This window comes from Phodopus roborovskii, unplaced genomic scaffold, assembly GCF_943737965.1.
Source record: "Phodopus roborovskii unplaced genomic scaffold, PHOROB, whole genome shotgun sequence".
Taxonomy (NCBI): Eukaryota; Metazoa; Chordata; class Mammalia; order Rodentia; family Cricetidae; genus Phodopus; species Phodopus roborovskii.
The window spans coordinates 16,522,915-16,549,163 of record NW_026126418.1 but is presented as its reverse complement, the minus strand read 5'-3'; the positions used below and the strand labels follow the sequence as shown (position 1 = coordinate 16,549,163).

Sequence of the window (26,249 nt, the reverse complement as noted above, 5' to 3'; positions counted from 1 at the left end):
CAGTGTGTAAGGTATAGATTTGTAATGTAGAGAAAGCTGTAAGACATTTGTTATTGGGCCAAAGTGTTTTGTAAGTATACATATAGTGTTGAGAATCACTTTGTTTTTCTGGATAAACTATGTCCGTAGAGCAGATTTATTGATGGTCTGTTTGCTTTTTTCCTTATGCCTAGGTGTAGTGTGTATACAGTATTGAACTGAGTGCTGTGCACAAAGGAAACTACAGTCCCTGCTGGACAATCCCCGCTGTCTGCTCATATCAGGGCCTTGAGTAAAGTAAATATTTGTTGAGTACTCCATTATCTGGTAGAATGGCACTGCATGTTTGAAACAGGTCAGTGTTAAGGACTAGGAAGAGGAAGAAAACATTGATATTATATGACTTTAAGTCATTGTCTTCTGAAGATAGAGCACATTAAAGCCTCAAGCAACTTTATGATAATAATGTGAGCAACTTTGGTGGGGGCAGGGAGGAGGTGCTGGTTCTGAGACAGGGTTTCTCTATGTAGGCAACTGTTTGTTCAAAGGTAGGTAATACATTGGCTAGAATTTGTGGCATGAAAGCTTTGTGATGCTCTATAATCTTGAAACATAATATTCTATACCAACCTTTTTTCTTAGATTTATTTATTTAATGCACACTTGTGTTTTCTGTATACCTTCTGTGTGAGGTTGTTGGATCCCCTGGAACTGGAGTTATAGACAGTTTTGAGTTGCCATGTGGATGCTGGGAATTGAACCCAGGTTCTCTGGAAGAGCAGCCAATGCCCTTAACCACTGACCATTCCTCCAGCCCTGTTGTATACCAGCCAGCCTTAACATGGTTAAGATGAACATGGTTTTGGCTTTTTTGTAGTGCAAAAGAAAAAGGAAATTTGACATGCAGTTAGTAGTCTGTGTTCTTTTGCTTTTCTGGAGCGAGATAGGATTTTCTAAGGAAAGTGTAAATGAAAATAAAAATGAAAAAGGACATAGGAGTTTGTACTTCTCACATCCCATAGACATAGAGTGGATCTCCTTTTTGTTTCTAGATTATGTGCTACTAAACTAATGTAGCAAAACTATCTTCTAATCTTGTCTTCCTGTTCCCTTTCAAGTTAATGAAAGATTATGAGAAGACACTCATACATTGATTATTTTTATTGTATGCTGTTTCTTTTTAATAGCTCCTGGACACATATTCAAGGGCAATTAAAAAGAAACAGCTTACAGACATTACTAAACTAATTTGGGTTATAGATGGAATTGGGAAACTAAAAACAACATGTGAAGCAGCTACAGCAGAGCTTTATGTGAGAAAATGAACCCAAACTAGATTCTGAACTGCCTTTCTTGATGCCCAATTCTTACCTTTTAGCTGACATTTTAATTTCCTTTGAACCATGCCTTTTTTCCTTTTAACATGTGAATTTGAGATGATCTTAATTTAATTTTTTTTTCATTTATTTATTTAGTTTGGTTTTTAAGACAGGATTTCTCTGTGCAGCCCTGGCTGGCCTGAAACTCATGTTATAGACCAGGCTTGCCTCTGACTCTCTATTGCTAGGGTTAAAAATATGGGCCACCACTACCAGGCTGAACTTTAAACTCTTAATTATAATACCAATACTTATATAATATAAACACTGCTTGTGTGGAAGGAAATCAAACATAAATTGTTGGAATGTTGATTTATTCTCATTTCATATTTTTTGGAGGCAGACTTGGAGGAGTCTGGTTAAGGTCTTCCTCAATCTGGAAGTAATTCTGAATCAGCCTTTTTTGTGATCTAATTACATTACAGCTATGTGACACCACACCACACCTAGTTTGTTTTTATGAACAGAGAAGGATTGAGTCTTCAATGTATTTGAGTCTTTCGAGAAAGAGCTAATGATAATTTTAAGATTTATTCAGAATTGTATGCTATGTGGTAATACTTCTTAAATGCAGTGTGCTGAAGAAAAGTTAGATCAACATTCTGAATTGCAAGATTGAGAACATCAAAAAATGCTCTCTCAAAAGAAAAAAGCCTTCTGGATCCACCCCCAGGAATCCTAGTGAGTCTCCATGGTAACAACCTCCTTGCTTACAACTTGTCACTGTGTAGCTGTCACTGAGGTTCAAAGAAAAGCCAGTATCAAGAACTGTGTGGCATTAACTACTGATAAAAAACTGTTGCACATTTGCAATGTACCATAAATAGAAAAAAGTTTAAGGTTTTAATTTATTTGTTCTGTTAACTAGAACTTTAAAAAGCTGCCTAATTATGGTAAGGTGCATCAGTGGGAAGTGGGTGGATTGTAGTGGCATCTTGCTTTAAACCCCACCTTCAGTGGGTGACAAAGGAGGTTTAGAAATCTTAGAGATTCTTTCAGTTTGCAACTGACTAAATGAGATGCGGAAAATAAAATGCCATACTTAAGTTTGCATAGAAACAGAGCCCAGGATTTCAGCCCAGGCCTTTTTAACTTTCCCTTCTAGTCTGTGCTTTCAATCCATTCATTATCTCTACTTTTCATAATGAAATCTCAGTTTCAGAGGTTAGATGATCTGAAAGATCATGCCTGGAATCTTTTTGCATAGTTAAGGAATCCATTCTGTAGGGTCCTGATTAGAGAGCCGCCACCTCTCCCTTTGGAAGAAGCTAGTCCCTTAATAAGTGGGAAGGAAAATGGGAGAATAAATGCTATATTGAGTTTAATGCACTAAAGAGCTCTACTCCCTAAGAAAGGTCTTCAGTGTTTTTTTTTCTTGAGCCAGTCTTGTCTTCAAATTCCTTTTCTTGTTCTCCTATCCCCCCTGAATGTCAAAATTATAGGCTTGTATTTCTGACTTCTTCCTACCCCCCACCTCACCTCTTTCACTGTCTAGTTCTCTCTGGTCTGGAACTGCCTGTCTAGACTGGCCTTGAACTCACCAAGACCTACCTGCCTTTGCTTCCTGAGTACTGGGACTAAAGTTGTCTGCCACTACACCTGAATCTGAAATTATAGTTAAAAGCAGAATCTGAAACCAAACAGGCAAATTGTTCTCTTTTTTTGTGATGTGTTTGGATGCTTTCATCTTTGTTTAAAGTGTGAGTACATTTAGACTGCATATGGTGGTACATAGCTGAAATTCTAGTATGTGGGAGGCTAAGGCAGGAGGATAAGGAATTGGAAGCCAACTTCAGCCACATAGGAAGGTTGAAGCCAGCCTGAAAGCCCCCCCTAAGGAATAAAAAATTAAAACTAAAGTAGCTCGTTCATTTTAAAAAGTGAAGTTTGGCTAGGCAGTGGTGGCTAATGCATTAATCCCAGAACTTGGGAGGCAGAAGCAGATGGATCTCTGTGAGTTTGAGGCCAGCCTAGGCAGTCTACAAAGCTAGTTCCAGGAATTGTCAGAGCCATTATAGAGAAGCTCCATCTCAACAAACAAAAATTCAAGATTAGTTATATCTTTTAACTTATGCAAACACAAATATGTAAGAAAACATTTATTATTTGAGATCTTGCTTATATAGCCCAGGTTAGCTACCAATTTAGGATGTTCCTATATCTGCTTCTTGAATACTGAGTGGGGTTATAGGTGTGTGTCAGCAACTGAGCTCTGAAGTTTTATTGATCTTTTTGATCCAGGGTTTCATTTTATAATTTTGGCTCACCTGGTATAGTTACTTTGTAGCTCAAGTAAGCTTCAGACTTTTGAGAGCAGAGTGTTTCTACCCATGCCTTTTCAGTTCTGGCTTCTGTTTTTTGTTGTTGTTGGTGGTGTTTGTTTTGTTTTGAGATAGGGTCTTTTGTAGCCCAAAAGAGCTTTAACCTTTTAATGTGGCCAGGGCTGACCTTGAACTCATGATCCCCAAGTTTTCCTCTCCCAAGTGCTAAGATTATAGGTAAGTGCTATCACTGCTGGTTTTTTTGCATTTTGGAAGTTGAAGACCTCAATGTTTGTCTTGCATTCAGGACATAATCAGATACTTTAGTTAGACACAGTTGTGAATCTTAAAACCTAGCCTTTTCTTAACATGTTCCCTAATTCACAAATATTTATCATTAGTCTTACTTGACCAGTGGATTTTCTTTTGGACACAAATCTCCCTAGTTAGCTGGCCTGGAACTAATTATCGACCTCTTTTTACTCCATTTATTTATTTGTGTGTATGTATATGTGTGTGAGTGCTGAAGGAGATTAGAGAACAACTTGAAGGAGACCACAGTTTTTTCCTTCCACCATATAGTAACCTGGGATCTTATTCAGGTCCTCAGGGTTTTGTGGCATGGCTTTTTATTTTTATTTTAACCTGCGGAGCCATCTCACCAGCTTTGGCTTTTTGTTTCATTTTGCTTTTTGAGACAAGAGACTTGTGTTACCTTTCTGCCTCTGCCATCCCAATGGATGCTGTGATTGTGATTACAGGCACGTGATAGGATGTCTACCTCTCCTCATTGAGTTTTTTTGGGTAGGTAGGTGGACTGAGTGTTGTGACTTTATTTGGTTTCTTAGTGATACAGGATGAGTTTGCCATCTCTTGACTCCTGTCTTTGAAGCTGAAGTTGTTCTTCAGTGGTAATATGTGAGATACTGAGGATGGAACTCAGGGCCTCATATTTTAGGCAAGCACTCCACCGCTGAGCTACAGCCCCAGCTGTTCTTCATTCTTCTTCCTCTTTTCTAAGATTTATTTATTTTTATTTTAGTGTATGAATGTTTGTTTTGCTTGTATGTGAGTCTGTGTCCCTCGTGTGTACATCACGTTTGAAAGCCAGAAGAGGACATTGGACACCCTGGAACTGGAGTTAACAGATGTTAGTCGGTACTGGGAATTGAACCCTGATCCTATGAAAGAGCATCCAGTGTCTTTAGCTAGCTCTCTCTCCAGTCCTGCCCCATTGTTCTTAAAGTTTGATCCTCCTAATTAATCACACACATCTGTTTTTACTCTTTAGCTCTGAACTGGCTGTCTTCCTCCTGCTTCCCCTTTCTTTTGTCCTGTACTGGGATTGAACTCACACTCTGTGCACAATCACAAGGCCCAGCTCATAACTGTGCTTGAATTCTAAAGAGCCATTTGCTATGAGCTAGAAAAAAAGAGAAAGAAAACACCCCAAGAAAACCCATGAGGTCAGCTGTGTTTGCCATATTGTCTGGTCTTTGTCAGAGCTCTCTCCATTGGGCCCAATTAAATCCTAAATGGTATCATTTGTTTTTTGAGATGAGGTTTCTTTGTATCTTTGGAGCCTGTCCTGGAACTTGTTCTGTAGATCAGGCTGGCCTTGAACTCTCAGATAGATATCTCCCAGTCTTTGCCTCCTGAGTGCTGGGATTAAAGGCGTGTGCTATCACTGCCCAGTGCCTAAATGGTATCTTGATAGCTCCCCAGCAATCTTGACTTGAAGCTTCCATTTACAGGCCGATTCACAGTGGGAGAGAGAACCGTATTTGGAATTTATTTTTCTGATAGTGTGAGTTTTCTTGACTTTCATCTCTTTGCTTTTTTTATATTTCTTTCACCTCTTACTTGAGGTTGTATAGTTGACTATTATATATATAAAAGTTAGATTTTTAAAGTTCTCAGAGTGATGTCGCCCACATTACACATATGTCATATTTTGAATTTACTAGCTAAACCTGCAGTTACATGCTTTATATACAGTATGTTCAGCATGCTGACTTAGGTTGCTATGAAAACCCAAAAAATGTTAAGGCTTAATTGTTAAGTATTTTTTTTTTCCCCTTCCTGTTTTAGAGGCTAGTTTGTTTTGCCATTGTTTTGCAGGACCTCATTGTGTGGTTCCAGCTGCCCTGGAACTCACTGTGTAGATCAGATGTTCCTCTTAACTCTGTAAGGTGATCTTTATTCACCTGTCTTTGCCTTAAAAAAAAAAAAAAAAAAAAAAAAAAGAAAGAAAGAAAGAAAGAAAGAAATTATTACTTATTTTTATTACATAGTGTTCTACCTGCATATTTGTCCGCAAGCCAGAAGAGGGCACCAGATCTCATGATAGGTGGGTGTGAGCCCCCATTGTATTCACTGGGAATTGAACTCAGGACCTCTGAAAGAGCACTCAGTGCTCTTCACCTCTGAGCCATCTCTCCAGCTCCCTGTCTTTGCCTTTTGATTGTTGGGATTAAAGGTATGTGTCCACCATGTCCATCTTTGGTTTGGTCTTGACAGGGTCTCTGTTCTGGAACTTGCTATCTAGACCAGGCTGGTTTCAAACTCAGATCTACCTGCCTCTGCTTCTGGAGTGCTGGATTAAAGGCTTTTGTGCCCCACCATGCCTAGCATTGCTTTGTTTTTAATATACTTTTTTTTTTTTTTTTCTGGATACATAGTCTCAAGAGCCCCAAATTCATTGTCTAGCCAAGGCTGGTTGTGAACAGATCTTCCTGCCTCAAATTTCCAAGTGCTGAGATTACAGGTTATGTATGCCCAGCTAAGAGTTTTAATCAATTGAGATATGGAGCACTTTGAATTCATAGATTGTTCTTTCTGCTCATAAGATAGTAACTTGTTTTTATTAGCTTCTATTTTAATCTTAGTTTTCTTTACTCACTGTATTGTTTGTGTGTTAATACATTGTTCTTGAGGCAGACTCTTACTCTGTAGCCTATGCTAGTCTTTAACTCTGAGCAATCCTTTTTGCCAGTAGAATTACTGGCATGGGTCACCTTTCCCAGCTTACGTGTTTACTTCAAGGTAACAGTAAAAGTAGAAAACTGGATTAGACATAGTAGGAGGTAGAGGCAGGAGAAATCAGTTCAGAGCCAACCCGAGCTACACAGCAAGTTGGAGACTAGCCTCACCTATGATACTCTATCTTAAAGGGGTGAGGGAATGAGAAGCTTTATTTATTTAAACGAGTTTAATAAAAGATTATCTTTTAGCATACCTAAGCCCCCTAGGATGAATTATTTTATGCAGCAAGTCATGGCCTAAATTTTCTTCTTGAACAAAAAAAAAAAAAAAAAAACAAACAAACAAAAAAAAAATCACTGTAAAGTTGATTATTCTTTGAGACAGGGTGTCTCTTTGTATCTTTGGAGACTGTCCATGCTGGCCTCAAAATCAGAGATCCACCTATCTCTGCCTCCTGAGTGCTGGGATTAAAGGTGTGTACCACCACCTTCGTAGGTTGATCATTTTAAACCAAATCAGGTTCAATTTGAATTGGAATACATTAGTAATTCCTTGGCCAGAGTCACTTTCTTGATTGATTGATTGGTCATGGAGAGAATGCACTTTTTCCCCTTCTTTTTCTTATTTATTTTTGAAATTGAGTCTGTACATGGCCCCTGGCTATTGTGATGCTCATTGGGTTAATTAGGCTGACCTCAAAACTCACTAGATTTACTTGCCTCTGCCTCCCAACTGCTGATATTAAAAGTAGTTAAGGCTTGCCTCAAGCTTTCAGCTGCCTTGCCTTTACCACCCATCTGCCAGGATTATAGATAGGTGTGTCCATTTTGTTCAAGCTCCATAGCTTTATATGAAACTGAAACGTAGTTCTAAATCTCTACTGCAACCCTTCTTTGTGTATGTGTGTGTGTGTTGTGTGTGTGTGTATGTCTGTGTAATTTTGTGCATAGTATAAGGGAACTTTTAGAATACTTAAAGTATCTATTAATAATGGAGGTCCATGGCCTTCAGTATATAACACTGGTCTTACCCTATTTTTCACTTGAGGAAGTAGTTCCAGAGAGAAGAAATGACTTTCTAAGTCAATATTATAGGGGCTTATATCTATTTTGATTTTGAGATATTTTAATTATCCTTGCTGTACATAATTATGGACTTTCGTGTTTATTTTTGCTTAGTTGCTTATATATAGTAATCTTAGCAAAGTATGTAGAGACTAAGCTGTTTTACATAAAATATAGCATATCCACCATAAGCTAATGGAAGCAACCAAAATTGTTATAACAAAGCTGTTCAGATTCTTATAGATTAAATACACAAGCCACTATACATCATTCAAGATCTCAGGGACATATTGAACACTTGGCGTGTCTATTTTGGGAATATGATCGTGCTTTCACATAACTGCTCAAGTGTGGTTTTTTTATGTTAAGGGACAAAGACAGGGCTCTGTTTTACACTGGCAGAATATGCAGTGGGATTGAAAATTCAAGTTTGATATTGTTTCACCACATTAAGTTATCATTACTTAGATCTGGCAAAAGAAATTTTCAAATTCCAAGAAGTTAATTTGTAAATAAAAAAGAGTAACTATTTATGTTAGACCATGTATGTCTTAAGATTGACTTTTCCTTATAAATTTTAGGGAGAGTGTTTGGGGGCACCTACCTAGAATTATTATGATAGCCCCACCACACATTTCCCTGCATCGAGAAGCCAGTACTGGTTTCTCAGCAGTCCCTTTGGTGGCAGGGTAATATAGTCCTTCACCAAGGACTACCCATCATCACTATTTCTAGCCCTACCCTTTTGCTTCCAGGATGGCCTCCTAACTTAATATGTAGCTGAGGGTGACCTTGAACTCTAGAGCCTCCTACATTTACCTCCCAAGTGTTATTTTCCTTTTTGCTTTGTTTGTTTAAAATAGTAGCTTAAAGTGGTGTTTGCCTTTGACCCTAGCACCAAAGGTCAGCCTGGTCTACAGATAGAAACCCTGTCTGGAAAAAATAAATAAAAATAAAATAAAAAGTTTTCAAATGACTTACCATTGTTAGGTGAGAAATGTTTGAGTGAATGTTGAATTACCAGTGTGAATGCTTAATTAGCAGTGTGTGTGCACTTGTGCAGCACTTAGGAGATAGAGGCAGGGGGATTTCTGAGTTCCAGGACAACCAGGAACACATAGAAAAACCCTTGCCTCAAAATAACCTATTCTAAATCTGCAGTTCCCCACATTGAAGACACTAGGTGGAAAGCATGCAGTTAAGTTCCATGGAATAAACTTTAAGCCTGCCTTTGTGCACTGTGCTCTTGAGCTCCCCCCCCCCCCACACCTCTACAGATAGGGTTTCTCTGTGTGGCCCTGGTTGTGCTGGAACTCAAGGCTGGCCTTGAACTCACAGAACTCCTGCCTCTTGAGTGCTAGGATTAAAGGTGTATATCACCACTGCCCAGTTCTGCTTCTGTTTTTTTTATCTGAAAGGTGTGAACAGAATGCTTGTGTGAAAGATAATTGCCCTTTCACTAATGGCCCCCTTTCAGCAACCATGTATGGGTAAAACTGCTCAGTTCTCTGCTCCTCCCTCTCAGAGTGCAGAGCAGAGGCTGCTCTACAGAAGCTGCTGCTCCACTTTGCAGCTTTCTATATTTGTACAGCAACAGCAGGAGCAGCCCACTAGCTAGGCAGTGCAGTTATCCTGTGCACCCACATTGCCTCAGACACGCTCAGGATTCAGCCAGGGCTTGAAGTGTGTGTTCTTATCGTGCGTCCATCTGTCTGTCTGTATACATTTTTGTGGAAGATTAAGGTTTTCAAGTAAAAGAGGTGACTTGTTTGACTTTTTTGGTTTGATTTATTGAGGTTTGTCAGTTACAAATTGTAGAGAATTGAAATTTGGGACTGGGTGGAGGAAAGATTTGTAGTTTACTAACAGTATCTTGAGCAGATGCCAGGCTGGTGAATTTAGTGTTAGGAAGTCTCTGAGCTAGAAACATGGCTCACTGAAGAAGTGCTTTGTTGTTTTGTTTTGCTTTTTAAAACAGATCATAAAGATTAGTTTTTAAGGGTGGGGCGGAACATATTATCTGACATAAATTTTGAGTATAAAAAGCTGAGAAACCAACTCTTTAAAGATTTTATGTTCATCTCTTTGGTGGGTACAGTAGTACGGTTAATTTGGCCTTTTGCTGAGAAGAGCTGTGGAGAATGCCTGGTTATTTTTGGTTTTGCAGCTACCCATGCTATTGTATGGATTCACAATGCTTTGAAAAGTTTTGTCTAACAGGCCTTGTAATGCCTTGCCTTGTGATAGACCTATTTAGGAGGTAGAAGGGACATGATCTATATGGCAATTTTCTAAGCTACTAATGTTGGTACTGTTTTAAGAGACTTTGGCTTGTTCTAAGATCATTTAAATTATTTAATTTAATTGGAGTTAATCAGGTAACTTCAATCTTTATCACCTCATCTAAAGTGAAGTTCTTTGTTTTACTGTTTCCTTTTACTTCCTTCCCCCACTGTATCTCCATGAGTCATGGCCTGTAGAGCTGGGAATAGAACTTGTCAGCTGAGGGGGATGAGACAGTTTGCTGTACATGTTTATAACTGTGGCTCATTCTGAGATGAAAAGACTTTAAATGCTGGAAAAACAGCATTACTGAGTTGACTTCTATCTGCAGAATTCCTTGGCTATTCAGTGATATGTATTATGTCTTTGAAGACTAAGTCTGGTGGGGCTTCTCTCATGGGTCCTGTATACCTCAGGGCATTCTAAAAGTATTTGCTTTAACAGTATGTTGGTTTAATCTCCCTTGAAAGTTTTTAGTGCCCATTGCATTTTCCTGTTCTACTGTTTTCTCATTGATACTATGAATTATTATCTAGGGCCTCATGTTAAAGATTACAATTAGGAACAGCTCTTTTGTTGTTTGAGACAGGGATTCATCATGTAGCCATGGCTGTCCTGGAATTTATAGCTCAGCCTTAGCAACTGATACCATGGTAGCATATTTATGTTTTGGTTTTTTTCTTTGTTTTTCATCTTTTAAAAAATAATTTTGTAATTTTCCTGCCTTCGTTATTGTTATTATTGTTATTCTTAGCTTGGTTTTTTGAAACAAGGTTTCTCTGTAGCCCTGGTTGTCCTGAAACTCACTCTGCAGACCAGGCTAGACTTGAATTTAGATCTTTTCTGCCTCTACCTCCCAAGTGCTGCGATTAAACAAACACACGTGCCACATATTCCTGGCCTTATTTATGTGTATCTACTTAAACAAACACACGTGCCACATATTCCTGGCCTTATTTATGTGTATCTACTTTGAAAACTTCTACAAACTTAATTTGATATGATGAGAGGAATAAATAAATTTCAAGGATAAAGAGAAATGGAGCTAGTGAGGAGGCTCAGTGGTTAAGAAAACTAGCTGCTTCCCCAGAGGACTTGGGTTTAATTCCCAGCACCCACATGACACCTCACAATCCTCTGTAACTCCAGTTTCAGAGGATGTAATACCCTTCTCTGACTTACTTGGGCACCAGGCATACACGGGATGCACAAATTTACTTACTTGAAGACAAAACACTCGTGAAATAAAAAATTTCATTATTCAATAAGTTTTGGGGTGGTGGCGTTGATTCAAGACGGTTTCTTTGTGTATTCCTGGCTGTCCTTGAACTGTGTAGCCCAGGGTGGCCTCAAACTCACAGAGCTCTGTCTGTGTCTGTCTCTCAAGGGCTAGGGTTAAAACACACACTGCCACCATCAGGCTTTAAAAAAATACTGGACCAGTGGTCCAGTATTGAATAATGAGAAAAGCTGTATACCTATTGGATGCTAACAGGTCCAGTTGGGTGTGTGATCTAATAGCCAAGCATTGCCTATTTACCTGTTTTCCTCTCCCTTCTAATGAGAAATATTTCCACTGAATTCCAGGTCTCCTGTTTCTCAATACATGGACCTGACGTTTTAATTTTATATGTTTGGATGGTTTGCCTGCCTGTATGCCTGTATTGCATGTATGCCACGCTTGGAGAAGTCAGAAGAAGGGGTTAAACTCCTTGGAACTAGAATTACATAGATAGTTAGGAGCCACCATATGGGTGCCGGTAATTGAACCCAGGTCCTCTGGCAGAGCACCCAGTGCTCATAACGGTTGAGCCATCTCTCCATTCTCACACTACTGTTGGTTATTTTTTTTCCTTTTTTTTTTAAATGTTGAGTTTTGTTTCCTGTTTACTTTTTTTTTTTTTTTTTTTTTTTTTTTTTTAAGTGTATAGCAGATCCAAGAGTTTTCTGGTGGAGTCTTTTCAGTATAGTATCATATCTCCTACAGATAGTACCTTTACTTTTTATTTGTATACTTTTTCTTTCTAATCAGGAAACCATTTTGAAGAGATATAACCATCTTCCTAAAGATTAAAGCTTTTTGAGGCTTAATCTTACACACCAAATTTAGTATCTAGAATAACAGTAATAAATGTTTGAGTACTTTCTGTGTCTTACATGTTGTACATTCAAATCTTAATAAATATCTACAGTAGATACCGGTGTTTTTGTTTTTTTGAGATAGGGTTTCTCTGTAGCTTTGGAGCCTGCCCTGAAACTCACTCTATAGACCAGTCTGACCTCAAACTCACAGAGATCCACCTGCCTCTGCCTCCAGAGTGCTGGGATTAAAGGTGTGTGCCACCACTGCCCAGCCTAAAATAACTCATTCTTATTCACCTGTCTAAATTGTGATAATTGTTTATCATGTCCTAGATAGAATAGTATTTTTGTTATTCTCCATGTCAATTACACAAATTGGAGAAGCTAAATGCCATGCATTTGTGTGGAAGTAAATGACAACTTTGGAGTTGGTTCTCTCTTTCCACCTTTACATGGGTTCTAGGAGGGATCAAACTCACTTGCCAGGCTTTTGTGGCAAGTACCTTTACCCACTGAGTCATTTATCTCATCAGCTCTTTCTTTTAAAAACATACTCACATATCCCATCTAGCCTATAACTCATATATATTGTACAACGACCATTCACTTGTTACTTTTCTATCCCTAAGTGCTGGAAGTATAGGCATATGGTATCATGCTAAGTTAATGGGGTGCTAAGCAATCCCAGTGTTTCCTAAATGGTAGGTAAGCACTCCTACCTGAGCTACCTCCCTATAGCCTCAGTGGCTTTTGTGAAAGTGTTAAACACCTTTTTGTTGTTTTTTTGAGACAAGGTTTCTCTATGTAGCCCTGGCTATCCTGAAACTCTGTAGACCAGTCTTGGGTAAACACACAACAGAACCCACTTTTGTGGGCAAGATTTTTTTTAAAGTTTATTTTTTACTTTATGTGCATTGATGTTTTGCCTACCATGTATGTCTTTGAAGGTGTTAGGTCCACTGGAACTGTAATTAGAGACCATTGTGAGCTGCCATGTGGGTGTTGGGAATTGAACCTGGCAGCCATCTTGCCAGTCAAATATATGAGACAGACAGGGTTTTTCTGTGTAGCCTTGGTAGTTCTGGAACTCAGTCTCTAAAGAACTGATTGGCCATGAATGAAATCAGAGATCCCCTGCTTTTTGTTGGGCTTAAAGGGGTGAGCTACCATTGCCCTGAAGAATTTTTTTTGCATTCAAAATTAATGATTGTATTTTTCCTTGGATGTAGATGGTTTCTCTTTTTGTTTGTGTGTTTGTTTCTAATGCAAGTCATAGTTTATTAACATGTACATGAAAGCAGGGAATGGACCCTTTATGTGTGTTTTCCTTAGTTCTGAAAAAGTGGATATTTTTTGTCTGTCTCTATGAATATATGCCACATGTATGCATGCCTGTGGAGGCCAGAAGGCATCAGAGTTCCTGGAGCTGGAGTTACAGGCCATTATGAGCTACCTAGGATTTGAGTGCTGGAACCAAACTCAGTCCCCTAGAAATGCAGCAAAGACTTTTAAACTTGACCATCTTTCCAGCCCTGGGTTCCTTTTTCTTTGGTAGAGCTCCTGTTTTCTAAAGAGCTTGTTTTTATGAAAATGAAATCAAATCACTGACAGCTTTAATTTTGTGGAACAGTCAAGTTATTTTAAGCAATGATTTGGAGGAGGTGTTGCAAATTCTATAAGTGAATATTTAAATGTGAGAAGTTCTTTTAGGAACACAATTGGAAAGTGATGAAAACATAATAATTGAACTCACTTTTCAAAAAATAATGTAGAAAGTATACTTGGTGTATGTTTTTAGATTGTTCGTCCTTAGACGTGCCCTGCTTACTGATTAATGAAAGCAAGAGTTACCCCTGCCCACCCCCTACCTGTTGCTGCTGTTTGCAATAGGGTCTTTCTTTATAGCCTAGCATGTCTTGGAACTCACTATATATTAGCCCACCCAGACTGGTTCTTAAACTCATAATTTTCCTACCTCAGGATTACAGATATGACCCACAAGTGGTGGAGGCGAGGCAGGGAAAAGGGACTTTATTTGTGTTTATTGAGATGTGCCAAAACAGAAAGACAAGGAAGTTTCCTGCTTCTCAGCAAAACAGGGTAGCCATAAAGGAGTATCTGCTTATGTGCCCATGTTTGGGAGGGAGGTAGGGGTAGATAGCATATATAGGCAGGTTTCTTGGCTGTTTTACAGGTGGAGGAAGTTTGTGCTAGGTGCTGTGGAAGAGCTGGTATATGTTGTCTGCTTTGTATATTCCTGCCTAAAAGGTGAATGAGCAGTTGCAGTGAGAAGGTGGTGTTATGCTGGGTAATATGAGGATAAGGGAAAGGCAGAAGCTGGGACTTGAATGACAAAGCCTACAGTTGGGTCTAAACCCTCCTTCTGAAATTAAGGAGACAAAGGCAAGATATAGTAGTGTGAGAAACAGGGTTCCAGATCCCTGGCCTCTTCTCTAAGAGCTGTCAAGTACGATATTTCTGTACTGTTGGCTTTTTGTGTTTAAACTTTAAAGCTGTTTTTTTTTTTTTTTTTTTTTTTTTTTTTTTTTTTTGAGACTAGGCCAAAAGTTGTATTTTTAGAACCTTTTTTTTTTTTTTTTTAAATAAACATATTATCTTACCCAGTTCATTGCCTTCATTACTGGAATTCATTTAATACTGTACTCTGCTTCAGCAAGAAAGATTGATTGAAGAAATAATATACATAGATATGCAGCTGAGTGATTGAAAATAACTTTATAAACATTTAAAATAGGCAAGGCATAAGACTTGCAGTTCAAGTTGCCTGAGTGTCAGGTAAGTTGCTAGAATAATTTTAGTCAGTGTGACACACAACTGTCCACTTCACATTGCTGTTTGGTGGGACAGTGTCTATTTGTACAAAAGAGTTTCAGGCAAAGCAAGAAAAAAAAAAAAAGTGCAAAACCAAAATGTTTGGAGCACTGTACAAGTTGGGATGTTTTTGTTGTCCTTCATTGTTTTTGTCTGTCTTTGCTTGGCTGTCCTGAAGAGATCCACCTGCCTCTGTCTCCTGAGTGCTGGGATTAAAGATGTGTGAGCACACATGTTCATGCTGCAGTGCTGTGGAAGAACTGATTTTCTCCATGTCTGTTCAGGGTCAAACCCAAGCCATCAGGTTTGGTGGCAAGTGCCTTTATATGCTAAACAGTCATCTTGTCAAGTCCTCTGCTTCATAGAATCTTTTAAAATTTTTCTGTAGGTGCCAGGCTTGCTAGCATATGCGTTTAATTTCCATGGTTGGGAGGCAAAGGCAAGCAGATCTCTGTAAGATCCAGGCTAGGCATGTCTGTATAATGAGTATGGACCACTCCAGGATTACCTAGTGAGATCTTGTTTTTACAAAAACAAAAAAGCTACACAGAGAAACCCTGTCCCCCCCCCAAAAAAAAAAAGGGGGGAAAAAGGGAAGGAAAAAAAAAAAAGGCAGTTGAATAGACTACATATTCACATGTCTAGTTCTGTAGCTATTTGTCTTTCTGTTTCCATTCAAGCTACATGTGATTCTTATTATATAAACAGATCCTGATCACTTTTTAAAAGAAATAGCTCTGCAAAGTTCTATTTTATGGCTACGCTACCGTTTATTTTATCAGACTGAAATTGGTGGTGGTTGTTTAGATTTTGCTGTTGTAGACAGTGTTCTTTTGAATGCCTTTGTCCATACTTTACACATATCAGGTACAAGTTTATTTACATACTATTTTTTAAAGAACCAGAACCTCTAGATTTAAAAACCATGCTCAGTTTTCAGTATTAATCAGATACTTTGAAAATTCATTTTTGTAGTTTACAGATGATAGTATTCATTAAGGATAATATTAATTAATAGGTGGGCTAACAAGATGGCTCAGTGGGTAAGATCACTAACTGCTAATTCTGACAACCTGAATTTGGTTTTGGGAATGCACACACACTAAATAAATGTAATTACTGTGGAGATTTTAATGTTACCACATTACTATTACCTTGTAAGCAGTTAATAGAATGAACCATAGGACCTTAAATATTTGGATAGTATAAAAAACCTCCTCTTAAATATTTATATTTATGTTTATGTCTGTGTATGTATAGACAATTGTGAACTGCTTTGTGGGTGCTGACAACTGGACCTGAGTCTTCTGAAATAGCCAGTGCTCTTAACCATTGGGCCATTTCTCCAGAAAGAGGGACTTTGTTAAAATAAGTGTAGTTACCAGATCTGGTAATCAGGGAAGTGATAAATTCTCTGGTAGGAATAGCTCTGAAACTTTATCTTTCATTCTTAGATAGGCAACCCTTTGCCAACAGTACATGTGGAGTTCCTGGGGCAACTGTGAAGAACCAGTACCTACCCTCATTTAATCTTTCTTGTTAGTCTCAGATTGGAGAGAGATTGCACATTCATTGGAGAGAGTGGCTTAGTCAGTTCACTTGCCCTAACTCCCCTCCACCGATAGGGTTTCTCTGATTTACTTTGGAGTCTATCCTGGAACTAGCTCTGTAGACCATGCTGGCCTCAAACTCCCAGCTCTGTTGCCCTATTCTTAAACTTCTGAAGAATTTATGGTTCCTGGGTCTATAAATCATCTCTGTAAACTTACCCATTTATGATTCTTAGCAAGCTGAAAAGTGTTTAGTGTCCAGGTCCTGTTCAGACCCTTTTTCTTAAGCAACTCAACATGTATGAGATCAGCTGATCATCAGAATTACCTGTAAATTCCAGGTAGTAGTTATGTCTATAGTTTACTAACCTTAAGAAAATAAAAGCAAATCAGGTTTAAAGCTAGACATGGTACCACACATCTTTAATCCCAAAACTGGGAAGCAGAGGCAGGCTGATCTCTTGAGTGCAAGGTCAGCCTTGCCTACAGAGGGAATGCCAGGACAGAGAAACCTTGTCTCAAAAAACCCAAAATAAAACAAACAAAAACAAAACACCCTACCAAAACCAAATGTGAAGCCAGACACACATGGTGGTTTATACATTTAATCCCAGCACTTTGGAAGGGGAAGTAGGAAGATTGATAAAAATTCAAGGCCAACACATTCTATGTAGATTTCCAGCCATTAAACTATACTTTATTTCCTCAGCTATAGCACAGTGATCCAAGAAAGCTCAGCTCCAGTGAGTGGTTGTGGAGTTGGAGTCACTGAGTACACTTTGTCTTGTTTACTTAACTGGAAAGTGGGGGTAAGAAATGCTGAAGAATTAATTGCATTGGAAGCCAGCATAGTTAAGCATGCATTTCCAGCATCTTGGAAGGCTGAGGCAGGAGAATCTCATTTTCAAGTGTAGCCTTAGCTGTGTAGAAATATCCTGCCAAACAAACAAACAAACAAACAAAATAAATAAGTAAGAAATTCTCTGAACAAACTGGAAAATAGTTGTAAAGCCATTTCTAGAACATCATATATGACAGTGATTCCTTAGAGATATCAAGATTATAAGGTAACTTTAAAAGCAACTATGACTGTTTTGGAAAAAATAATTATTCATATTCTGCCTACATGATCTAACATATGGTGTGGTCCTGATGAGCTTCACAAGTGGGTGGAAATCAAAATGCATTAGAGAGAAGAGCAGTAGTGACTCACTAGATTTGGCCTTCTGACAGGACAGTGAAATTAAAGAGGACTTGGTGGCTTTAGAATATGCCTGATTTGAGCAAATAATACAGGGTATTGTGGAAAAGTCAAATGATAGAGTCCTTTTTCTTTAGAGTAAGTGCTTTGTCATCAGGATCCCTCTCTAGAGCCTTCCCTTGTAAGGTGTACTGTTTTTCCTCCCACCGCCAGTCTTGTCCCACCGCTGCACCAGCCCCAAATAATGTACTCTGTATTTGATACAATGCTATTGGCCAGATGCTAGTTTCTTATCGGCTAGCTCTGTCTTAATTATTAACCCATTTCTATGTATTTCCACGTGGTCTTACCGAGAGCGGAGGAATGGCAGTTCTGTTCTCTCCAGACTCTCCATCCTGACCCTCCTTACTACTTCCTCTTTCCTCCTTGTCTCCTAGTCACTCCTATCTTCCTTTCCTATTGGCCAACAGTGCTTTATTCATTAACCAGTATGAGAAACATATTCAGAATGACATCTCCCATCATTCCCTTCTTCTGTATACTTTGGAACACTGAATTCAAACTAGAATGATAGAAAAATGATAATGCAACAGCTCTGTTTTGCTGAATGCAAGTTGCTGCTGCATGCCACAACTGTGAGATGGGGACAGGAAGAGGCATAGAAAAAAAAAAGAAAAAAGAAAAAACCATTTGTCTTGTTTCCCTTCTCACTTAATGTCCCTAATGCCAAATGGAGTTGTATAGTGGAGAACAGAGTTTACCTAATGGGATTTGACAATTACTTTGAGAGTAATTGAGGATTGGAAAAGATTTAAATTAAGATCGTTTTCCCTGTGTATGTGGGTTTGAGTATAAACATAGAAGTCAGAGAACAACTTTTGGGGGTCAGTTCTCACTGTCCTTCTCATTGAAGCAAGGTCTTTCATACTCCAGGCTTGTCAGCACACAACTCTACAGGGACAGCTGTCCTTGGTGATTTTCCAGTCTTGGTCATCTATCTCACTGGCTTTTCTTACATGAGTTCAAGGGATAAAACTCAGATTGTTGGGATTACATGAGAAGTACTTTTACCCAGTTAGCCATCTTACTGGCCCAGGAAGGATTTTTTCCTAGAGTTTTATTTTATTTGTGTGTGCATGTGCTTGCACATGCCTTTGTCTGTGTTTGCACATATGCGTGCAGGTGCCCACAGGGAACAGAAAGGAAAGAGTGCTTTTTGCAATTCTTTTCTGTTATGTCTTTCTGAAAGTTAAAAATTTGTGCAACAGCTTGACTGCATTTGGTATATTGGGGTACAGTTTAAGTTCTTTTATGGATTAAAAAAAATTAGAGATACTAACTTTTGTAAACCAAGTCATGCTTTGCAGATCAGGCTGGCCTAAAACTCAAGAGATCATCCTGCCTCTGCCTCCTGTTAAAGGCCGCCTCCTCCCTCCTCCTCCTTCTACACACACACACACACACACACACACACACACACACACACACACACCCTCTCCCACCCCTCCCCTCTTGCCCTTTATCCTTTGGAACTCTCCTTTTTGTATTGTGTTTTGTTTTGTTACAGAGGCTCCTGTAGTTCAGGCTGGCCTTGAACTCCTGGTTCTCCCTTCTCTACTTCCCATGTTGAGTTTACAAGTCTGTACCATTCACTATGCCTGGCTATTTCCCTGCTTTAAAGGTGGTAGGAACAAAATTGGGAAGACAAAGCTTTTCAACACTGTGGAAGACTATTTATTCTTTTTGTCAGGGTGCTTTAGTTTCACTTAACAAATCTTTGGAGCCAGACTTAATGGTGAATGCTTGTATTTTCAATCCTTGGGAGGTGGAGACAGGAGGATCATTATAAGGGTGTAAAAGTCTTTGCTTGTCTTAGTATCAGTTGAAGGAGTAGTATTGAGGAATTGATCACACATGCTTTGTCACTGAGCTATACACCCCTGCCTGCTTTAAGGAACTTAAAAAGTACACCTCTGTCTGATTTTCTCTGAGCTAGACAGTTAGGCTATTTGTAATACTGGTGTTACTATGTTCTCTAGGTCCTAGTAAATGTTCCCTACATTTTCATATTTGGGCCTTAACAACCAAGGATTTTCTTTTGCTCTTGGTGTACTAGAGATTTCCTGACTATAATGCAGTCTTGATAAGTCTCATACCTACCATAATATGGACAACGTGATGCTCTTAAAAAATTACTAACATACAAGCCAGGTAGGATACCTGTGATTGCAGCAATTGGGAAGCTGAGGCCAGATTTGGAAGTCGTCCTGGGCTTCATAGTGAGTTCAAGGCCATTTGGGGATGCAGTATGAGACAGTCTTGAAAAAGAATAAGTTACATAGTTAGCAGTGTTCACTCAGTTTAGGAAACTCTGTCTCCTCACCTTTCTTTGTTCTTTACATCCCATGGAAATTTAATTTGGTCCCCATTCTTCTGGGTAACTGCTACTCCTGAGTCCTCTCCAGACTCTGTTTCAGTAGAAGTTGGGACCTCCTGCTTTATGGTCGCATTTCAAAAACAGGTGCAAATTATCTTCCATGGCACCTGAGTTCTTAGAGAAGTTCCACCCTAAATGGTATTACTGGATAAGATTGAATTATTGTGCACTAAGTAAATGGATGCTCCTTTCATGTTAGTAACTTTTTCTCTTTGGTGTTAGGAATGAACTCAGACTTTGCATATGCTGAACCTCTGAACTAAATCACCAGACCCCCTTTTAGTAATGTTTTGTTGAATCTGTCTCACTTTGTAGCTCAGGCTGGCCTTGAATTTGAGTCAATCTTTCTACTAAGTGCTAGGATTAAAGGTGTAAGCCACCAGGTCCTGCTTTCTTCTGTAGCTTTTGGTGGTTGTAGGTATGTTCAAGTAAATGCTTTTTACACGTTTTGTTGTCTTTTGTTTTCTTTTGTCTGAGACAGGGTCTCTATATAACTCTTGGCTGTCCTGGAACTCACTATGTAACTAAGGCTAGCTAGCCTACTACTCAGATCTGCCAGCCTCTGTCCCCTAGGTGTTGGGATTAAGATCATGCTCCATTGTGCCTGATTTTACAGGTTTTTTTTGGTTGCTGCTTTTAGTATAAGTTTTGCTTTGTTGGGCTAGAGAATGGCTCAGTGATTAAGAGCTCATGTTGCTCTTTCAAGGATCCAGGTTCAGTTCAGAGTATCTACTTGGTGGCTTCCAAACATACGTAACCAGTTGCAGGAGATCCAGTGTACTCTTGTCCTCTGTGGGCACCAGACATCCTCATGGAGTACATATACACTGATAAAAACACCCAATCACATAAAACAAAGCAAAACAAAACAGTCTGTTTTCTAAGAAGTTAGATCTCTTACTTCTAAATCTAGCTTGATCTTTCAAAATTCTTATACTTTTCATTGAGGCATTGTCCTTGATGACTTTGAGCAGTAAGTACCCTGACTATTACTGGACAAAAGTACAGCTGGAAGGAGTTATAAATGGAAGTTTGTAGAATTGGAGCAGCTACAGAATCAATTTCTACTTGTAAGATTATTCAATAATGTTTAAAAGTAAAGCAGATTGGTTTTGTGGTTCCTTTCTTTGCTTTTACCTTCAATTACTTCCTCATCTTCTGATTATTTTGGTTTTAGTGGTTCACTACCACCATAGGGCCACCAAGATGCATTTACAAAGTCAAGAACTTGGTTGCCTTTGAAAAGTTTATGCCTAACAGCTACCTATTTAGGAAAATTGCTTTGGGGAAAATAATAGTATCCCCTCACATTAATAACATGGTATTATTTATAATTGCAGAGAATTACATCCTTTAGCTTTTCTGTTGCCTCCTGTCTCATAGCAGGTGGAGTGGCTAGAGATGTAGCTCAGTTGAAAGAGGATTTTACCTAGAATATGTACAGCTCTAGTTTCTATCTTGATCATTCATAAGCTAGACATAGTTGTGCATTCTTGTAATCACAGTACTGGGGAGGTTAAGGCTGGAAGGTCAAGCTCAAGGTCATTCTTATATACATAGTATCATGCCAGTCTGGGATGCAGAAGACTGTCTCAAGTACAAAAAGAAAACAACAAAAATGATTATTCTGGTGACTGTTCTGGTTACCTGAATGTACTGAAATTTAGCCTCCAAGTCTTGTTTTGGTATGAGATTTGAGGTTCAGATATCTTTTCAGCCATTTTGTAATTTTCCAATTTTCAATCTCAAAAATGAGCTTTGAGCTGAGCATGGTGGCACACACTTTTGATCCTATTACTCAGCTGAATCTACAGAACGAATTCCAAGACAGCCAAGTCTACACAGAGAAACCCTTTCTCAAAAAGAGGAATGGGGAGGGAGAAAAAGAAAAACACTCCAAGAGAGGTTCTTCGACTTTGCTTTGATTTCTTTGAATGAGACTAATATCCGAGCAGGGCCTTTCTGCTAGTCTTTGTATTTGACACTGAGCAAGAAGGAAGAGGAGTAGAGGGATGATTAAAAACGGGTAGGAAACAAAACTTTGTAGTTTTGAAAGTAAATTTTGGTTGGTTAGTCTTCCTTGTGCCTTGACATATTTTCTCAGTGTAACATATATAGAAAATTTACATGCAGACCAGCTTGCACATTGAACATTGCTTTCTTCATGCATTGTTTTATTTTTATGCATTATTTTAGATTTGAGGCAATTTTTAAGATGTATTTCTTTTTTCACATCACACATACTCTTCAGTATTGTCTGTCTTTTGTTGCACGCTCACAAAGACCTTTTGATCTAAAGTCACTTTTCAATTTTGCTTAATGATGATGATAATGCCATTGAGGTGATTGCCAACTCAGGTCAGTATTTTTTTTTAAATATGTAAGATACTGGGTTTGGGAGTTCTAGTAGAATCACTAATTATATTCAAAGTACTTTAAAAAAAAAAAAAAAGATTGCCAGGTGGTGGTGGTGCACACCTTTAATCCCAGCACTCAGGAGACAGAGGCAGGTAGATCTCTGTGAATTTGAGGCTAGTCTGGTGTACAGAGTTCCAAGACAGGCTCCAAAGCTACAGAGAAACCTTTGTCTCAGGAAGGAAAAAAAAAAAAAAAAAAAAAAAAAAAAAAAAAAAAAAGAACCCAGGATGTGTATACATGTACTCAGATCAGAAGAGGCCATTGGATCCTCTAGATCTGGGGTTTCAGGAAGTTGAGAACTGCCAGACAGGGGTGCTGGGAACCATTCAGAAGTCTTTTGGAGGAGCAGTGAATCCTCTTAAGCCACTGGGCACTCTTTTCGGCCTCAGAAGTACTCAGTTTTTGGAAGGAAATTCTTTCTAGTTTCAATGTTTTAAGCTAAAAATTTAAGCTCTTCTGGATGGTTACTCTGAAGTGAAAATCCTATTGCTTCTTTTGTGTATGTATCCCTGTTATCTCTAACGATCCAACAGGCAGGGAAGAGGCAGGCATACACAATTCACTTAGTTGTCTAAGTCTATGGCTGTTTTCTAAATATTTTCTTTTTTGGCTTTCCTTACGTAACTTGATTTTTAATGATGTATGTTTTTTAGGATTCAGTGTCAGTCCATAATCTCTTCTGTTCTTACATAACGAAACTTTATGTTACTGCTCTTTCAAAGACGGACTGGAACAAACATTAAAATATGTACTCCCTGTTTATGTCAGTCAGCTATTTGGGGAGCTGAAGAGATAGATAGCTCAGCAGTTAGTACTTTGTTGTTCTTGCAGAGCACCTAGGCTCAATATCCAGCACCCACATGATGGTTCATAACTCTGGTTCCAGGAATCTAAAGCCCTCTTCCCACCTTCGTGGACACGAACTGTGCATGTGGCAAACAATGCATGCAGGCAAAATACACATAAAATAAAATGAATAAAACAAATAAGTAAATGAAAGATGGCTATTTGGACTTGCCTCCTAGGTGTTTGTGTTCAGCCATGCTGGATTTTTCTGTTTTGTTTTGTTTTTTTGTTGTGAGTTTTCTCTACTAATCCAGTTTTTCCATTTTCACGCTAAATTTACTCATTTGTATATTCTAAATGCAGCGTGTGCTAGAGTCTAGTTTTTGTTTTTTTGTTTGTTTTTTGGTTTTCTTGGTTTTAATCTGCAGTGTTCTTACTGATCCTCTGTCTTTTTTTTTTCCTTTTTTCCTTTTTTTTTTTTTAAAGACAGGTTTTCTCTGCAGCCCTGAATGTCTTAGAACTGGCAAAGATCCACCACCTGCTCTTAACCACTAAACCATCTCTCTAGTTTCATAATGGGTTTTTTTTTTTTTAAATTTATTTACTTATTTTTATTACATATACAGTGTTCTTTCTGCATGTATCCCCAAATGCCAGAAGAGGGCACCAGATCTCATGATAGATAGTTATGAGCCACTATGTGGTTGCTGGGAATTGAACTCAGGATCTCTGGAAGAGTAGTCAGTGCACTTGTAGTGCCTCCACTCCTGGTTGTTGCTGTTGTTGTTTTGTTAAACCTCTATTAAATAGACTCTCAGAATTCCTTTGAATAAAAGTTCTGTCTTTGGGGAGGGGGTGGGTGATCAGTGTTTCTTAACCCAGGGCTTAATGAAAGAAGTATATATTCTATCATACATTGAGTAGTGCCTAGCAATTCAGTTATATATTCCATGTTTAAGTGCTCCCCCTTTATTAATTAATATAAAGACATAGTTAGAATTTGTGTGTCTTTAATGAATTATAGAAGCATTGCAACAACCAGTGGGATTCTTAAACAAAAATACCACTTTTATCTTTGATTCTGGAAGTTGTTTCTTGGGCTATTTAACTTTCTATAGGATGAGGAATGTTATCGGCTCCAGTGATTATAAGAGGAACTGGGACAAACCTGCCAGTACCTTAAGCAGTCACAGCAATCTGTCAGGGTGGTGAACTGTGGATTGTTTGCAGTTTCTCCTCAGTAGACATTTACTTGTGTTTCCCTCTTTAGTGGAATTGGAAGAGTATTTCTGCTGCTTCCATCTCCAAAATTGACCTTCAGGACCCAAGTTTTTTACAAATAGGAAAATTATTCTCTGCTAGAGTTCTAGAAGTGGAGTGTTTTGTGTATAGACTTTGGAGCGAAAACCTAGCTTCTGCTTTCTTGGGTCAGTTGTAGATAGATATTAACCATTGTTACAGACTATAAGTTTGAAGTCACCTTGTCACATGCTGTCCTTCTTTTATGGTTTGGGGAATTTGTTTTTGCTTGAGACAGGCAGGGTCTTTTGTATTCCTAGCAGTCCTTGAAATTTGCAGTGTGGCAGAGGCTCACCTTGAATTGATCACCCTGACATTATCTTCCAAGTACTGGGATTACAAGCATGTAACACCAGTCCCACTTCATTTCACTTTTATAAGATGATTATAACAGTTTCCAAAGTTTCCTGTGTTGTGAGCTGAACTTGGATGAAGTGAAATCTTTGCAATAAGACGATCCTGGTGATAAAAATGGAAAGGAAGCCTGTGAAATTTGAGGACTTTCAGAGCTAGGTTTTAGAATCATTGCCTGAATATTGAAATGCCACCATTTGTTGTTTAGAAGGATGTGGAACTAAATTGAGAAGAGAGCACACATCTGCCTTTATTGCTAAGTATATCCATCTCAATAGCTCGCTCACTATGGAATTTTTATGCATGCATTAATCATTCTTGGTTTTAGCAACAGTATTTTCCCCTTTCAGTCCTAGGGATTGAACCCATGTTGTTACACATGCTAGGTAAGTCTTCCACTGAACTATTATACCTCTAGGCCTTAAGGAGGGTGAAAGAATGAAAAGACTAACCCTGCATTGCCTTCTTCTTCCCCTGTGTTTTGAATTTGTATTCTTAATAGACAGAGTTCTTTTTTCATTATTATCACTAGTGGCTTTTGTTTTTATTTCATTAGAAAGGGCCACAGATGTAGTGGTGCATGCAGAGGCAGATGGATCTCTGAGTTTAAGGCTAGCCCAGTCAACATAGTGAGTTCTAGGACACCTAGAGCTATATAGTGAGACCCTGTCTATAAGAAGAAAAAAAAGAAAAGCTGGTGGAAAACTTAAAAAAAAAAAAAATGTTGTTTCCTAGTGTTCTACTAAGAATGAAGCAGAATATTCCTATTCCTTCTAATTTTTGGCAAATTAAGATTCGGAGTTAGTAAAAAAAATTTTGCCTGTCACCTAATGAGTAATTGAACCAGAGTTTTTTGAAGGCCTATCTGATGAGCGACTGATTTGTCTCTTTACTCTGAACACTATTAAAGAGAACAAGGTCAGTCCAGTGGAAGTAGCTGGTGAAAAACAGGGTTTAGGTGGCTAGTTTGACAACAGCTTCCCTCTGGCCTGCTTCTGTTGGCCTTACTGTTCCTTTTGTGACTGTTCTGGGATTAATTTGTACTCAAGAACTGTGCTCATTGCTGTCTTTGACACATGGAAACTGAGTTTAAAACCAAGGTCAACAACCCAGTTCTTTAAAAAAACACTTTGGACCACATAAAGTGAAGTGGGTTTTTTCTTGGTTGGTTATTCATTGTTGCTGCTGTTGTCATTTTGTTCTTCCTGTTTGCTTTTTCCTTCAGATAATTTTGACTTTGTGGGATCACAAATACTGATTTGCAGGGAGGACTTCGGAGGATGTGAAACAAGTTTGTGTTTCTTCTGCTTTGTTGGCTACACTATCTTCATGAATCTGA

At 38.6% G+C, this 26,249-nt stretch overlaps 1 protein-coding gene across 6 annotated transcripts in view; it reads left to right on the top strand.

Moving 5' to 3' along the window:
* Positions 1-26,249, top strand: part of Celf1 (CUGBP Elav-like family member 1) — a 72,576-nt gene that overhangs the window by 11,557 nt on the left and 34,770 nt on the right. The gene's annotated exons all lie outside the window — the stretch shown is intronic.